This window comes from Lepisma saccharinum, chromosome 5 (assembly GCF_977018435.1).
Source record: "Lepisma saccharinum chromosome 5, izLepSacc3.1, whole genome shotgun sequence".
Taxonomy (NCBI): domain Eukaryota; kingdom Metazoa; phylum Arthropoda; class Insecta; order Zygentoma; family Lepismatidae; genus Lepisma; species Lepisma saccharinum.
This window is the reverse complement of record NC_139233.1, coordinates 3686573-3704102: the sequence shown is the minus strand read 5'-3', so window position 1 is coordinate 3704102 and position 17530 is coordinate 3686573. Positions and strand designations below refer to the sequence as shown.

Below are 17530 nucleotides of genomic sequence, written 5' to 3'. Positions count from 1 at the left end.
TCGACAGCCATCAAAAGCTTAGAAGAACAAGGCGTCGAAAAGGAAAAACAATGGGATATCTTTACTACTGTGAGGGGGCAGTTAGATGGTTTTGCCAGAGACAAACTTGAGGCCAGTCTTGACAAGAATCCGGATGTTGTGGAATTTGCCACTTCCACAGAGTTACCATTCCGAGTGAATACTAAGTTTGCCCCACTTATTTCTGTGGATGTAGAGAGAAGCTTCAGCTTATATAAAGATATTTTATCTCCGAAAAGAAACAAACTCACTTTTAAAAATTTAGAAATACGTAAGGTACAACAGCTTTGTGTTTTTCCAGACTCTGGTGAATAACTGTGACAACCTATGTGTGTGATGTGTACACAGCTTCGAGTGAATAGCTTAGACTAATAAAATAGGAGGGAAGGTTTTAATAAGTAGTATAATTATTAGCACCTTTTTCTTGCCCCAATCATCACCTTTTTTGTCCCTTTTTGGGTCTTATTTTAGCACCTTTTCCCTTCCCTTTTCCCAATGAAATTTTCCCCTAAAATCCTAACTCTGGTTATAATATTACATTATATAACTTGGAAGTTAATATATGCCAACCCACCGTTTTGAAGGAAGATATCAGTAATCTCACAAGGTGGGAAAGCAGATTCGATGCCTTAACTCCGTTGAGATATCAAGTTGGAGAGGTCTATCATGCACTCCTTCAAATAATTGGTGACAATAAAACTGTTTAAATGATCGCACATGAGGCTCAGTGTATTGCAACCATTTGCGTGGCTTTACATTTCTTTGCTCACTAGTTGTATGGTACGACTTCTTATTCCACATAACGTAATGAGCATGTCTACGATGTGTCAGATGCTGTTAAATGATTTCTTGCAAACATATCAGTGCTTTGAAGAAAGCAGGTGTAATGAAATATTTCAAAGTTTCTTAGACGCCACTTGGCAGCCTGGCAGGGCCTCCCTACACCCACTCGTGGAGGCGTCGGGGGCGGCGACCTGTGAGTCCCGTTTGATGAGAAAGAATTGGCATCGGATTTAGATATAGATGATCCAAAGATAGGCAGGCAACACTGTACAGGGCCGAAATCGAAAGAAGAAGTAGTTTCAGTATGATGAAACTGTTTAAGATCCACAAAAATGGTACAAAGTTGATTTTTATTACCAGGTCCTAGACGATTATTTTAGCTCTAAGAGAAAGATTCATCATAGTGAATTTTCAATTTATTTTATGATATTAGTAACCATAAAGACATGCCATCTGATCTTGTGGAAAAGTGTAGAAAACTCCCGGAATGTTAACACATGGATTATCTGGAATACTGGATTAAAAGATGAACTAAAAGTGTTTTCGGCTATAATAAAACAATTACACCAAAGGAGACCTTAAACTGATAAAAGTGTCATGATTTTGCACGTAATGTGAGTGTAGAACTTCGAATTTATTATTAACTTTGTCGGTAACCTTGGCAAGTGGCGAAGAAAGTTTTTTTTTTAATTAAGGCTAATAAAAATACTATCTTCGGTCAATCATGTCTGAAACACGCTTGTTTCCATTTTATGCAAGATAGCATTATACGAAAAATAATATTACATGCAAAGGTAAAGTTCCCTGTGCATTTAGCACCATGTCATCAAGGCACATTTAGAGGATGTGGGTGTAGGGCCACACACATTCTCGATCTCGGCCATTTTGGAGGTCATGTGATCAGCACCACTCTCCGGCCGCCTTTACCTCGGAGGGTTGCCACCAAGTACCCATTAATTTGAGGCTGGGTAAACCCCAGAGCCGCTTTATGCGGGGACAACGCAGGAAAGAATTCAGACCTCATATCACCACCCACCTAGAGATCTGGGAATATTACTTGTGATTCTTTTAAAAATCCAATCATATTATCACAGACCTACAACGGTAAACATATGAAGTCAAGCCTTCATTTCTTTCCTAATACTTGTTACATTTAAGATACGTTTAAGAGAGAGAGTTCTCACAGAATAAATAATAATATAAAATTAGTGTCGCATTTTTAAAAGTTTAACTGTGGTCGAGCGAGATATCCTTTTGTGCTTAATAGTATTGATATGGCGTAACAAGTCTCATTATTAATTTTATAGTTTGATGTTTTACTTAGGAATATATTGATTTTCAATTTCCCGTTGCTGCGTAATGGCGGGGAGGGGGGAAGGAGGTCGAAAGAGAGTGGCATCTGCCGCCACTGCCCAGGGCGGCAAAATTACTAGCGCCGGTCCTGGGTAGGTATTGTCAGGTGGGGCTATTTTTCGACAATGTCCCTGTATTGCACTGGGGAACACGCATCCTCTAATGAAAGGGTATCCCGAGACCGCAACGGACCTCCATTATGGCCGAGATCGAGAATGTGTGGCCAGCCCCACACGACCGCCCCCCCCCCCCCCCCGGCCTCCGGCGTGCATTCATGGTTGCCTCGGTAACCTACGCATTGCTAGCTACTATCACAGACCCGAATCCTGACGCGGGCATCCGACATGGGCCGACTTCCGTGATGGAATAGTTAGCACAGCGCGATACGAGGCCGGGTTCTAATCCCGACCTGGGCATGGCTGTTCTTTTAGATGTCCCTTAATAAATTTCACCATAGCATGTCACGTGCCAGTTTCGCACGACACAATGAATGTTGCAAGGAGGAATGGTTTCTCGGAATCGACAAGAGATGGCAGCACGATGTATAAAGAGGAGCGAAGGAAATTATAAAAAACTTAGAGCGGAGAAGAGGGATTATATATATTATAGTAAATTGAGAAATATATAAAAAAAGAGTTCAAATACTATAAAATAAGTAAATAGAATGATGTATATAGTGAATTAAAAGAATTAAGAATATGGCCGCATATGGAATGTTTAGGAAAGTTATTAAGTGAGTAAATGAAATTCAGAAATGCATATCTCAATCTCTTTTTGATCCTATGGCGAGGAGAACGTCGCCATATTTTGGTTGCTTGTCCCCGGTGGCGCTGTGTCAAATTAGACGCCTCGAAGCACTTTACGGTTGCGCTTCTTTTTAGTCGCACTGGGCCATTGGCAGCGCTTGTTATTAGCGATCCTGGTTATTCCCCTTTGGTTGTTGTCTTAGGAGGAGGCGCTATTGTCAGATTAGACGCTCCTTAAAATCCTCTACAGCTTTGGTTCAATTCTCTACAAGGAATGCAGCATAATGATTTGTCTATATTATTGAGTAGAGATATGGTAAAGAGAAATATTTGCGATAAATGAGAGGAATAAGACTTTTTCCAGCGGCAAAGAAGAATAGAAAGAAATAAGAATTTGCTGTGGAAAGAATAAATAGAAGAATTTATCGAGAATATAAGAATATCTCGGCGGAATATAGAAGATAATAAAAATTGCTGCTGAAAGAAGAAATAAGAATTGATATGAATAGAGGAAATAAGAACAGCGATGAATAAAAGGGGATGACTATTTATTGTGAATAGAAGAAAGAGATTGCATAAAGGATAGAAGAAAGAAAAAGATGATTATCCTTTTACCAAAGAAAAGAAGTGGAAATTGAAGAAAGAAGAAGAAGCTAGACGATGCAATTGGACTTCTTGTATATAGAAGAAATAATAAAAGAAGAAGAAGCCTTTCCCATATTAAAAGAAGAAGAAGCCTTTCCATATCAAAAAGAAGAAGAAGCCTTTTCCATATCAAAGAAGAAGAAGCCTTTTCCACATTAAAAGAAGAAGAAGGCTTTTAAAAGAAGAAGAAGCCTTTTGATATCTAAAGGAGAAGAAGCCTTTTCGATTATATACATATATATTTCAATTACGCTATATATTTTCTCTGTATCTTGTATAGTTCTCAGAATATAGATCCGCATTTAACTATATCCTCTTGGCTATAAAACGCTTTCTTATTTGGATCCTATCCCCCTGAGATTAAGATATTTCTGTAGCCGTGGTAAATAACATGTAAGTACGTACCCACAAGGGGCGTAGCAAGCATCAAGCATCCTCATTTCCGGGATTAGCCAAAAGTGAAAAAAGCGACGCTAAATAACAAAAAGTGAAATTAAATCCGGCATACTTTATGAGCGTTCGTGGATCAATTTTACCTAATCATCAGTGGCGGCGATTAGGGGGGACGAGGAGGTCAGTTGCCCCCACTTTTCGCCACTTTTGCCCCCGCACTGTGCTAAACCTTATCGACAAAGGGAAATAAACTGTCTTTGCCTCCCCAGTTTTGGAACCCAATCGCCGCCACTGCTAATCATTCTTCATCATCGTCGTGAATAGGTAAAGAGGCAGAAAAGTGACGTAAAACACGAAAAATGCAATATCAAAAACAATGCACCAAAACATACTTTTATACAAAACGGTAATTTTAACTCCAGGATTATATGGATTTGGAACGTGTTCTCCTGCACTACACTGGAAAGAAAGGTCCAAACTCCGCGAGGAAAAAGCATTAGAAGAAGGCAAGATGCTCAGCCAGAACGAAAAATTAAGTGTGCTGCCCGTGATGCAGAGGTTCCTCGTTTTCTATGATGAAATTTTCTGTGAACCGAAATTTTATCGTATGCTTAGTTGGCAACACTTTTCGGTACCTCACACCTCCCCGCACCTCCATGCGCCATGTTGGTTGGGATTCCGTAACCTTATTGCAGGTGAGAGCTGCGTCCGCGAATGTCACATGTGATCGCTCGCTGAACGCCTACAGAAAAATTACAGATTGTTTTTACAGTTCGTTAAAATCCATTGTGTTGTGCATATTTAGTGTTTGTGAAGGTACGTGTTGTGTTTCTGATGTGCATTACAGTAATATTTGAAGTAAAACAGTGATAATTTGAGCATTGTTATGAACAACAGGTGAAAGGTGTATTTGTGGCTGCAAGAAAGTTTCGTAGGCAAGCGGGGTCGGACACCGTGCATTTGTTGTTATGGCCTTGGACATATTTCTCGGTAAGTCCTGTTCTATTTTTCACGTACGTGTCATTTTGTGGATTCTGAATGTTTTGAAATGGTTTGATATTCGTATTAGTGCTTCTGCTCGTGTGCATATTGACTGAACATGCTGTCCGAAAGTGCAGAGAGAGAATGTCAATGTTCTTGTCATTTGCGACATATGGTTAAATCAAGCGCCGGCCTGGGACTAAAACATTGCTCTGGCATTTTTGTTAATTCGATGAACATTTGAACAAGAACACAGCAGTGAATGAAGTAGACTAACTACTTGTGTTGTTTTCTACATGCTTAACTTTTCAAGCAACGTCAGGAAGAAATAGTTTGCAGCGCTTAGTTATTTTTTGCGGTGATTTAAATTTTACCTTCGAAACAGCATAATTGTATGTATGGGGGGGGGGTGCAAGGCGCTTTCTGAACTCCTCCAAATTCCTCAAGAAGTATATGCAGTATGCATAAAAATATTGTCAGTCTTGCCCCCCCCCCGCAATATTTATGTGAAAAGTTGGCGCCTCTGTACTGCGCATTATTTTCGTGTGAAATTTGCGTTGTTTACTTATATTATAAACTACAAGCTAGACTCTCAAGGACATCCGAAAAAAGGGGTGGGCACCGTGCGTCGGAATATGAATGTGAGCCTGAAATTTTATATTCAATACATAATTTTATTTCGGTCCCAGTAATTTGCGCCAACTATTATAAGGGACTGTTAATTACATAGAGTACAGTGGCGGCGATTAGGGGGGCGAGGGGGGCAGTTGCCCCCACTTTTTTGCCATGTTTGCTCCCGCACTATACTAAACCTTATCTACCAAGGGAAACTAAACTGTACTTGCCCACTCAGTTTTGGAACCCAATCGCCACCACTGATAGAGTATATACCCTCCGTTACAAGTAGATGACAGTTCGTTGTTGGGGGAGAGCTACTTTGCTTGCTTACTCCAAGAATACATCCTGCGGACGCCCATGTAGCCAGACACGCACAGTCTTCAGCGTCCGTACAAATACAAATTACAGTCTATAGCAAGTTTTTTGCACTTCAGTACAAACATTGGTGTTATTTTTATGTCTTATTTCAAGGTGAATAAATTTTTAGATGGAATAAAATTTAGTAAAGTGTAGACATGTCAAATTTTTTTGGGCTGGCCTATGCACGTATATGTATAAATATCAGTTTGGATCGAGACAAGGGCACACGAGTCTTCTCGTCTCGAAATACATTGTTGTTGTACAAATAACATATGCAGCATGTTGCGGAGCCCCTGTAAGCCAGAGAACCACTGCCATAGAGGAATGTTACTGCTCAAACTACCACAGCGTAAAGTTTTTCTCGTTTCGACGCTGCGAACTCTTGAAAAAAAAAGAGGTGTATTTTATCCTGAAAATATGCAACCACACAGTACATGTTCACAACTTCCACTAACGAGTTAACTAAATGCATGATTTATATACAGGTAAGGTGCGAAATCATTGAAAACTGGTGGGGGGAAAGTTCTTCATCTTCAAACCCCCTCCCCCACAAACATATGTGTATAATACGATATACATATTTGTAATGTTAATAGAAGTAAAAATAAATTACTCAATTAAAATATATTATTTTTTATTATTAATAATAATAATAATACTAATACTGTTATAATTAATTACATAAAGAAATTAATTGTTTACTTTTATACATATCAGATATTGCAAAGAAGCTAATTTCTTTACCAACTGGTTGAAGATGTTAATAAATTATGAAATCGTTCAAGTGGTTTTTTTATTATGTGTAAGTTTTTGTTCAGTTTGTGCTTTTAATCAATTAGATTTCATAGTTATTATTATTTTGCATTCTTGTTTTACTTTTATTGTGCCTATTGATGTAGATTTGTTAACGATCTCTTGAGAGAAAATGCACTCAATACTCACAACTACACTAATTTGTGTGTGTTTTCGATATTATTCTTAGTAAAGTATATTTGAAATTGAAAGTAATTGCTTATCTTTTGTTTGATATAACAAAAACTCTCCCCCCCGGAAATTTTTGAGGCCAAGATTGTTGTTGGGGGATATCCCTCCGTCCCCCCAGGATTTCGCACCCTGGAAAGGATTTAAAAATGTTGGATTATGTAAATATATATGAAAATAAGTATGGAATTAAACGTGGACTTAGAATCGTGAAAAATTGCAACTTTCGTTAAGCAAGCCACTCTTCTAGCTAAATGAAATTCATTAGATTTACATGCCAATAATTGTAATGCAAAATGTGCCTTATCTTTTGTTACCAATACAATGGATTACCACACTTTATTTTTAGTGCCGAAACGTGAATCTCCTCCTGTTCTCCCTAAGGACAGATTTGTATTGACAGAAACTGTGTTCCGTATGGCATGAAATAAATGGAGTATATTTAAAATATGCAATGTGTTTCATCGCGGGAGCTTGAGGCTCTCTGGCTTGAGCTTGCATTCTCTATTCATGACAAGAATGTTAGAATAACAGATTATTTACATTGTAACAGGGGCGCCGACTTGTCAAAATTATTGGGGGGGGGGGGCTCTGATCACTGAAATAAGTTAATGAAGGACTCACTCTCTCCCTTTTTAAAGTTTTGGCCTCAGTGTTCGGAATCTCATAAAAGCCCATGAATTCCTCAAAAATAGCAACATATCAACAATAGCAAAATATTCCCGACTTTTAATATCTGCTACCACGGAGCGCAAAACAGATCTCCCTAATATATCAATGATCTCGTTCTGAATGTCATGTTAGAGCCATTTGTAGCCCGAACGTCCAATCCACTACCCTAGTTCATGCACATCGTCTTTTGAAACTCTTTTTAGTAAAAACATTAACAATACTCATAATTACAGTAATAAGTCATGTGTTTTGATGTCTCCGGTCATAGCCCCCCAAAAGTTGATGGTTTAGCGGTCTCAGCCTCCCAAAGTTGATGGTGTAGAACATTTCAAATGTGTATTTAAAGTTAAGTTCATGTGGCACAATTCAGAGTAAACTTTACAAGAAAATCAAAATAATACATTATTATTTAGGGGCTCTGCCCCCACATCGTTAACATTGTGGGGGCTCGAGCCCCCCCCCCCCCCCAAAGCCCCATGGAGTCGGCGCCTATGCATTGTAAAAGTGCTTTGAACCACTTTTGCACTAAACGCAGAAGAAATGCCATTCACTTTATTCTTGTTGGCAGAGGTCTTGATTGAACCAGTCTCTCGTACATTAAGTCTCGGTCTCGTCTCGATTTTTTAAATTATGATTTCCGTCTCGTTTGGAGACTTTCTTTATCTCGGCACCTTCTCTAACTGCTGTTGCCCCTCACGTGATCTATCGAAGCTTCATCGATAACTCGAACAAATGCTCTATCGGTATTACTTCCTCACTACTACTAATATTTTCAATACTATCATTTTTCAATAAATGTTAAAATAAAGTTTTTTTGTTACTTGTCAGATACTATTATTTAGCAGTGGTAAATTTAGTTCAACAAGTTCATAGACGTGAATATTTACCCAATTTTAACGAGCAACATCTGAAATCCAAAAAGGGAAACTTTTTTTTATTGCAAAATTAAAATTGAAATGCTATAAACAAAACTTTATGTATTTGACGAAATTTTTATAGTCAATAAAAGTCAGTAAAGTTTTATGTATCTACAATTGGTCTTCCCAATTTAAATTTGACCCGACGATTTCGGTATTTTAGTTTGATTTTATTTTTGTTATTTAGCGACGCTTTTCTTCCACTTTTGACTAATCGCAAAGATGAGGATGAATGATACTCTAGCAAGAAATTTTACAGTCAAGGATTTAGGGGTTATTTTTTATTCAAATCTTACTTTTAATAAACACGTAGAACAAATAATTAGTGAAGCGTTCATGAGCCTTGGGTTTATTCTTAGAATGGGGAGGGATTTCAAGAGTATAGAGACACTAAAAGTTTTGTATTATTCATAAGTAAGACCCAAACTTGAATATGCATTTGTTATATGGAATACAGACAGCAAAGTACAGTGTAGCAATTGAAAGAGTCCAATCGAGATTTCTTAGATTTTTAAAATACAAATTTCAGAAAGTTTACTCCACATTTGAACACTACGACAACCTAATATATGAATGTCGGTATACAAAGCTGTGTCACAGAAGAAGGTTACATGAAATAGTATTCTTGTGGAAATCGTTAAATCACGAAATAGATGCAGAACATCTACTCTGCCAGATTAATTTTCGAATCCCGTCGTCGAAAACTAGACTAAAGAATGATTTTTTCTTATAAAGAAGGCTAGATCCGAAATTAAAAAGAAATTTCCATTGTGGAGAACGTGCACCAGTTACAATAACTTGCTAATCAAGAATAACACCATTGACATCTTTTCTATGAACCTAAGGGACTTCAGTAAAGCCACTATTAACACAATGGCTTAAGCTTAAACACATAAGTTCGTATTTAAATTGTGTGATAAAGTGTATATATATAAAATCAATATTTTTAATATATTTTTATATATACAGGGTGACTGGTAATTAGATGTATTCCCTGAAAGGGGTTAAAGTAGAGACAATTTGCAATAAATTTGACCATATGATACCCCGTCCGAAAATTAGTAGTTTTCGAGATAATCGAGTTTCTATTGTTTTTTCTAAAAATGACAATTTTCCACATAAAAAGATGAATTGAGAAAAAACTGATAATTGTAGGGAACTTATTTAAGCGTTTTCTGATAGCTAACAAACAAGTGGTTCGTTTAAAAAAAAGTTTTTTCCAAATAACAATCACATGTAAGTACCGGGTGGGTCTAAACTTACAAGTGATGATAAAAAAATGCACTCTTAGTTTACTTGGCAACGTATTAATAACAAAAATGGTATGACACGAACCGTACAAATTACTTAAATTACTTCCTTGAGTCATCAGCTATCCAACCAGGTACAAATGTTGCTAACATTTACATTTGTGTACAAGAAATAATACTTCATTCATCTTCATGTGTATGGAATCAATGAACAATACAATTAAAGAACATTACACGTCTTGCTCAAAGTGGACACCTCCGTTACGAATGCAGGCACGCAGGTTTTTACGGGTCATTTGGTCTCTTAACTCGTGATGTGATGGTGGCCTTGACGTGTTGACCAGCTGTTAAGATCCTCTCCCTGAGCTCTTCTTGCGAGTTTACCGGTACCTTGTCATGTGGCTCCAAATGTAAAAGTCGCAAGGCATCAAATCGGGGGATCGAGCCGGCCAGGGAATCGGTCCGCCTCGGCCAATCCATTTCTTTGGGTACTTTTCATCCAGCCACTGTCGCACGCCCAGGCAGAAGTATGGATGGGCGTAATCAACAATCATTTCATCGAGCCATTTTTCCTGCCCCAAATCTTAAATGGCATCACTTATGAACATTTTTTGCGGAACGGGATGGCAATGTTGTTGGAGGATGTGCCTCTAGCTACAAGACGTGACATGATTTATCAGCATGATGACTGCCCAGCTCGATCCCCCGATCGATTTGACGCCTTGCGACTTTTACATTTGGAGCCACATGACAAGGCACCGGTAAACTCGCAAGAAGAGCTCAGGAAGAGGATCTTAACAGCTAGTCAACACGTCAAGGCCACCATCACATCACGAGTTAAGAGACCAAATGACCCGTAAAAACCTGCGTGCCTGCATTCGTAACGGAGGTGCCCACTTTGAGCAAGACGTGTAATGTTCTTTAATTGTATTGTTCATTGATTCCATACACATGAAGATGAATTAAGTATTATTTCTTGTACACAAATGTAAATGTTAGCAACATTTGTACCTGGTTGGATAGCTGATGACTCAAGGAAGTAATTTAAGTAATTTGTACGGTTCGTGTCATACCATTTTTGTTGTTAATACGTTGCCAAGTAAACTAAGAGTGCATTTTTTTTATCATCACTTGTAAGTTAGACCCACCCGGTACTTACATGTGATTGTTATTTGGAAAAAACTTTTTTTTAAACGAACCACTTATTTATTTATTTATTTATTTATTTATTTATTTATTACTAAACACAACAGGCGAATGCCCAATTACAGTGTTCTACATTTCTTATTTATCTTTACACTCAGTATATCAGATCTTTACCACCATGTACAATATATATAAGATACAGATATAATATATTATAAATTACATAAAATATGGAAATAAAATAAACAAGGATAAATCAAGGATAGAAGTTATTTACATTAAAGAAATATGTTAATTATGTGTGTAATAAATTACCTGTAAATAATTGACACACTAGAAAGTACGTACATATATGTAATTGAGTATAAACTACGAAAGAAATATATATTTACAAATATTGCGTTTATGTTTACATTGTTGACATTTATTCTTCCATTCCTTGAATAACATTTTTGAATGTCCCAATAGGCATGTGAAATATGTCTAATTTTGGTTCCCTTTCGGAACATCTGTTGTACAGTTCACACATTCTCCTGATAGGTGATTTATTTATAATGTTCGATCTTCTGTTACTACAGTAAAAGAGGCCCCCTTTGGATCGTGTCTTGGAGATAGGAACACGTATGTGTATTTGTTCTAGAAGATGTTGCACTTGAATATTATTGTTCATGATTTTGTATAAGAAACAGAGCAATTGCATCTTCCTTCTTTTGCTGAGAGAAGGCAGGTTGTGGTGTTTACAGAGGGAAGTGTATGACTCATATCGGGGATATATGCCTGTTTCTTTATAAGTGGCGTACCTTACGAATTTAGACTGCAGCATTTCTATTTTATGCGTGTACTTTTTGTCCTGAGGAGCCCATATTTCTGCTGCATATTCTACTTTGCTTCGGACTAAAGCGTTAAATATTATTTTCATTATATCTTTGTTCATAAACTCTTTACTCATTCTAATTGCGTACCCTAGGTTCCTGTGTGCCTCATTTACGACCCTTTCAACATGTGTTGCAAATGTAAGTTTTGAATCAAATGTAACTCCTAGATCTCTCATCTCGTTAACCCTTTTAATTTTTGTGTTATTTATTTTGTAATCGAATTCAATTTGCTTTCTGTTGCGCGAGTATGTCATCGTGCAGCATTTTGCTATGTTCAGATTAAGATCATTTATTTCGCACCACTTTGTTACTGTATTGATTTCACTTTGTAAGGATTTGCAGTCATCAATATTACAAATAGTCTTACCGAATTTCAAGTCATCGGCGTATAAGAGTCTGAATGAGTCACACAGGTACTTTGGTAAGTCATTGATTAGAATTAAAAATAACAGAGGTCCGAGATTCGAACCCTGGGGGACTCCTGAGAAAACTGCGAACTCTTCTGTTAAAATTCCATTATAAGATACGTTCTGCTTACGGTCTTTTAGATAAGAAGCAAAGAAATTTAGTGCTGGTTTGGAGAGGTCGTAACACGAGAGTTTACTCAACAAGATATCGTGGTTTACTCTATCGAAGGCTTTGGATATATCTGTATAGATGACATCTACTTGCTTTCTTTCTTCTAGATTAGTTGCTACGAAATGACTTAGGAGGGATAGGTTGGTAACAGTGGATCTACCCGGGACGAAGCCATGTTGGTTGGCAGATATTACTGGGGATATGTGTGACAACAATCTTTGATAAATAATACTTTCGAAAACTTTTGCGGGCGCAGACAATAAAGATATGGGCCTATGCTCTTCAATGTTACCGGTGCCACTATTTTTGGGTACGGGACGCACTGTAGATGTTTTCCATTTCCTGGGAAATACAGATGTGGTTAGGGAAAGATTGAATATTTTCATTAAGGGTAGGGCTAATAAGCTTGCACAACCTTTTAACACGTAGGGCGGAATGCCGTCAGGGCCACAGGATTTCTTTGGTTTTAACTTTTTTATTGCCTTTTCAACATCATCAATACTGATTGCGTTTAGTACAAATTCTTCGCCTACGTCTATCTTTTGGTGGTCTTCGATTAAATTGCAGTCGTAATTCGCGGGCGTGCTCTTATAGGTGGTTGTTTGTTAGCTATCAGAAAACGCTTAAATAAGTTCCCTACAATTATCAGTTTTTTCTCAATTCATCTTTTTATATGGAAAATTGTCATTTTTAGAAAAAAACAATAGAAACTCGATTATCTCGAAAACTACTAATTTTCGGACGGGGTATCATATGGTCAAATTTATTGCAAATTGTCTCTACTTTAACCCCTTTCAGGGAATACATCTAATTACCAGTCACCCTGTATATGTCTATATATATACATATAATTTCTATCTCTATATTACAGAAATATATGTAATTGTAATGATAGTAGTGTATATTGAGGGGTTCAAAATAGTACTTAGTAGGTATGGTCTTTTTTTATCAATCGAATATCATTTTTTGACATACTTTGACAATTTTTTGTCCATGTTTTAGCGTTTAGCGATGTTTTAGTGCAAATTTTCACTATACTCATTTTTCCCCCACTCGTACTTGGTAGGTATATCATGATGTTACGTGATACAACTTAACCTATCCTTTTTTTACGATTATTTAATTTTTTTACGATCCTAAGTGATATAACTTAACCTATCATTTTTTTTATTTAGGTACTGTTTGAACGTTATTATTTGAGGATCATATTTTGTAGGTATTTTTTTTTATCAATCGAATATCACTTTTTGACATATTTTGACAATTTTTTGTCGATGTTATAGCGTTTAGCGATGTTTTAGTACAAATTTTCACCGCATTTATTTTTTTTTCTATTTGTACTTGGTAGGTATATCACGATGTTACGTGATATAACTTAACCTATCTTTTTTTTTACGGTTTTTTTAATTTTCTTACGATCCTAAGTGATATAACTTAACCTATCATTTTTTTTATTTACGCACCGAACTAACCTACAAGGGGGACTCCGTTTGTTTTAATATTTCAGTATTATAAGGTTTTCACAAATTTTATATAACCTAAAATGTGTTGGATGTTGATTTTTAGTATGTGGCAATTTTTTATGAATTTAAAACTGTTCCGTCACCCTTTCGTTCTTCACGTCGTAGGCGAAGGACTTCTCTGCAATCAGGATGACACTGCATAGGGTATCCTCGGGCAAGGCATCGTGGAACTCGCAGACGATCTTGATGTTGGTTCGATCGTTGACCACAACCTTCTTCCTCTTAGATGTGTTGATGACGGTCATGGGTCTCCGGGCTTTGAATTCGCTGGGCGTGTAGTACATGTCCACGCTTCCCTCGGTCACGCGTTTGTAAGCCGAGAACGCTTCGTAAAGTTTGAGATAATCGTTTTTGGTCACGTCGAGGTTGTAATTCTCGCGCGGGAACACTTCGTTCCTGCCGTTCTTCAGATAAACGTTCTTGATCTTGCAGTCGTCGAACTTGCTGGAATCTTTCTCCTGATTCTTGTCCCTCCCGGTCTGAAAGAGCACCACGACGAAATCTGGCATGTCGAACTGTATGTTGTTGAACTGCGTCGTCACGTCGAATTCCATGTGACTTCCCGACGCCATCTTCTGCACGCACTGGTAACCGTGAAAGTGAATCAACACCTGCGGACTTTTCAAGATCTCCGCTTTGTACTTGAGGGCGTAGTTCGTTTCGTATTCCACCACCGGCATTCTCAATTCCATGCTTTGGATGACGCACTTGGCCGCTTCGGGTAGAGTGTTGGCTATCGGCGTGGTGCCGTCCGGACCCAAAGTAGCGTATCGCATCAGTGCGTTGTTGTCGTTGGCCGCTCTTCGAAACGTAACGCGCAGTCCCCCCTTCCACATGATCTCCTTGTAATCCGAGAAGAAACCAGGCAGCAGACGCATGGGAAAAAGCACCGTGTGATTTTTCGTCGATATTTTGGTCCCGGCTTCGAATCCCCCGGCCTGGTAGTACGCTGCGTCCGTTTTGGATAATTTCAACGTTCCCACTGCCGTCGACGTGATGCCTGGATAATCTATTCTGTCGATGACAGTGTTGTGTTTCCTCACCTCCACCTGCGAGAACAGGTGAGGCACGAAGTTGTCCACGAGTATCAAGTTTGCTGCTGCAGGAAACGCGTCTCCGCTTTCTTTCTTCACCACGTCGAATTGAAGGTAGAGGTCCGCTCTGTGAGGATGAATGAACCCGTCGCCTACGTCCACGTCGTATTCGATCTCCCTGTTCGCCTCGTTCAGATTGGCGAACGTGCGACGGTTGGGAGGGAAAGATTGCAATTCGTAACTTTCGATTTGCTCCATTTTACATGTATGGTTATTTATTATACGTTGATCTCCACGATGGCAGTAGTTGTTGCACCTGCGAAATCCACCACGTCTCCTTTCTCGTTCGTCACCACCAACTCTATGTCGTCTATGCGGTTGCGACATACTGGAAAATAGATCGGCGAAGAGGGCGTGTAGATGATCGGTTCCATGAACTCGGAACTTGGTTTGAAAGTGGCTATGATTCCCGTCTGCTTGTGACTTCCTAACAATCCGTCCGAAGATTTCGTGATCATACCTTCGGCCACGTTGCAGTGTACGTTCAGAGTCTCTATGGCCAAGAATTTAGGAATGTTGGTTGCTACGTGCTTGATGCCAGCTTCGAGTTTGGTGTCGTTCTCGAAACCTAAAAGTTCTCCCATGGTGCCCAGGTCCACGGTCTCCGTCGCGGATAGGATTTCCACTCTGTGCGTCACCGAATTTTGAGAAAGGTATGTGCCTTTGGGTAACTGAGCTTGCAAAGTGGAAAGATTGTATTGTCCTGGCGTGACGACGATGTGTTCGCTTCCGACGCTAATTTTGTTGTTGTGCTGCGTGACGTTAGGTATGAGGTACATGCTGTAGAATGCACGCAAAGCCACGGATTTAGGATAGACGATGTCGTCGTGCAGCGTGAGTTTCAAGATTGAAGATTCGCTCGTGAGATGGAACACGCCCATCTTAGTGATGCTGTTTGAGGTTCCACAATGCTTTCTGGAAATCCTCGATCGTAGGGTTATTTATTTTAGAGAGAAACGCGAGCACGGAGAGGCAGAGATGACCGCAGTTCACGTCTCCGAAATCTTGAATGCGTTCGTCGTTGTAGTATATGGAGGTTTTGTTCGTTTTCAGATAATGAATTAAATTTGTAGGTGGAACACCTCCGAAAGAATCGAAAACGAATGCTTTATCATTGTTTTTGTGGTAACATATTCAATGCGTGCCTGGATTTTCTTGACCGTCCAAGTTGACTACACCGCATTCTCTTCTTTTGACGCTTGAAGGTAACGAGTCGGACATGAAAACTCCTCTGAAGTGTTTGATTTGTAACGGTTCGATCAGAGATTCAATGTCTCGGTTGGTGAGTGCTTCTGTTTCTTTTTTTTAAACTTCTTCATCATGCCCTTCCCCTTCTTCTCCATGGCCAGGTTGTGACGTTTCTGTTCTTCCAATTCCGCCTTGTTCTTCTTCGAGTCGATGACGGTTTTCGCGATGGCGGCGCTACCGCCGGCTAAACTTCCAACGGCCCCCAATGCTGCCAGGATGGCCGGGATGCTGAATATGAAACCTCCGATCTTTTGCTGTTTCCGCGAACGTTGCAATCTTTTCAATTGAGGTGTGCTGAGCAGCAATTTCATTCCGTGTCCTTTTGACAAGCAAGAACGTTTCTTCTCGCGTTGTTTCTTGGTGAGTAACCCATCGAGAGCACCTAGATTTTTTAGATTGGAGTATGGTATCTGGTACACGACACCCTTGGGCTTCATGTTGATGCTCTATGTGTTATTTTCACGGTATGTTATTTATATATATATTCTGAGATTTTTTTTGTGTAGTTTTTTACGGTATGTTATTTATATATTTTCAAGGCCTCGCAGTCGTTACACAAATTCTATTACGTGCTTCGTTTTCTTGCCAAGAAGTTCCTTTGTCCCCTTGTATACGATTCGAGTTTTGTTCTCGATTAAAATAGATAGCTTCTCGTCGGATAACATGTTAGCGTATCGATCTGGTAAAAATAGACTGTATTGTGCGTTGAGCAACAGGCGTACCTTGGGACCATACTGGGTAGAAACGATTGAACCGGAAGTTATCGTGTAAGGTTTGTCGACTTCCAATTCCTGAATTTTTACATACTCGACTGACAAATTTAGCATTTGTTTTAGTGCTTGGAGATCGCTCATTTTTTCAGTTGTCAGAGTGTTAGAGAGAAATTTAATTGCTTTTTTTTCACTATGTGTGTTATTTATATATACCAAAAATTATTTTTTTACGATGTGTGTTATTTATATATCAAGTTTTTTTTACGGTATGTTATTTATATACCCCACCCCAATTTTTGTTTCGTGTTCATGGCGATGGTGGTACCCAGTGCGGCGACTCGTTCACCCAGCGATGCATCTCTGCTCACGAACCTTTCGAAAGCTGCGTGCTCTAACTTTCTGTCTGCTTCGTGACGTGCGTCCAGATCCGTCTGCGTGGTATTGTAGGCGATGTCGTGATCTTTGCATGCCGCGTCCAACGGATTCACACCCTTGTCTCCTCTCTCCAATCTTTTCTCGAGTTTGGTACCCGGCCCGCAGTACTGGTAGCCAGGTAAATGCATCTCGAAAGGTAACTTGTTGATGATGTCGTTCACGAGTCCCTTTCCTTCGGCCACGTTCCAAAATTTCGGAGG

The 17530-nt window shown here is 38.9% G+C and overlaps 1 protein-coding gene across 2 annotated transcripts in view; it reads left to right on the top strand.

Annotated features, from left to right (window-relative positions):
* wnd (Mitogen-activated protein kinase kinase kinase 13 wallenda) overlaps nt 1-17530 on the top strand; it is a 181141-nt gene that overhangs the window by 18903 nt on the left and 144708 nt on the right. Inside the window, exon 1 of one of the 2 annotated variants that reach the window (XM_083121993.1) lies at nt 4639-4928. The exons of the other annotated variant lie outside the window; for it this stretch is intronic. The gene's annotated coding sequence lies outside the window, so the exon portion shown is untranslated. Of the gene's footprint in view, nt 1-4638; nt 4929-17530 lie in introns of those variants that run through there. 2 annotated transcript variants of the gene reach the window in all.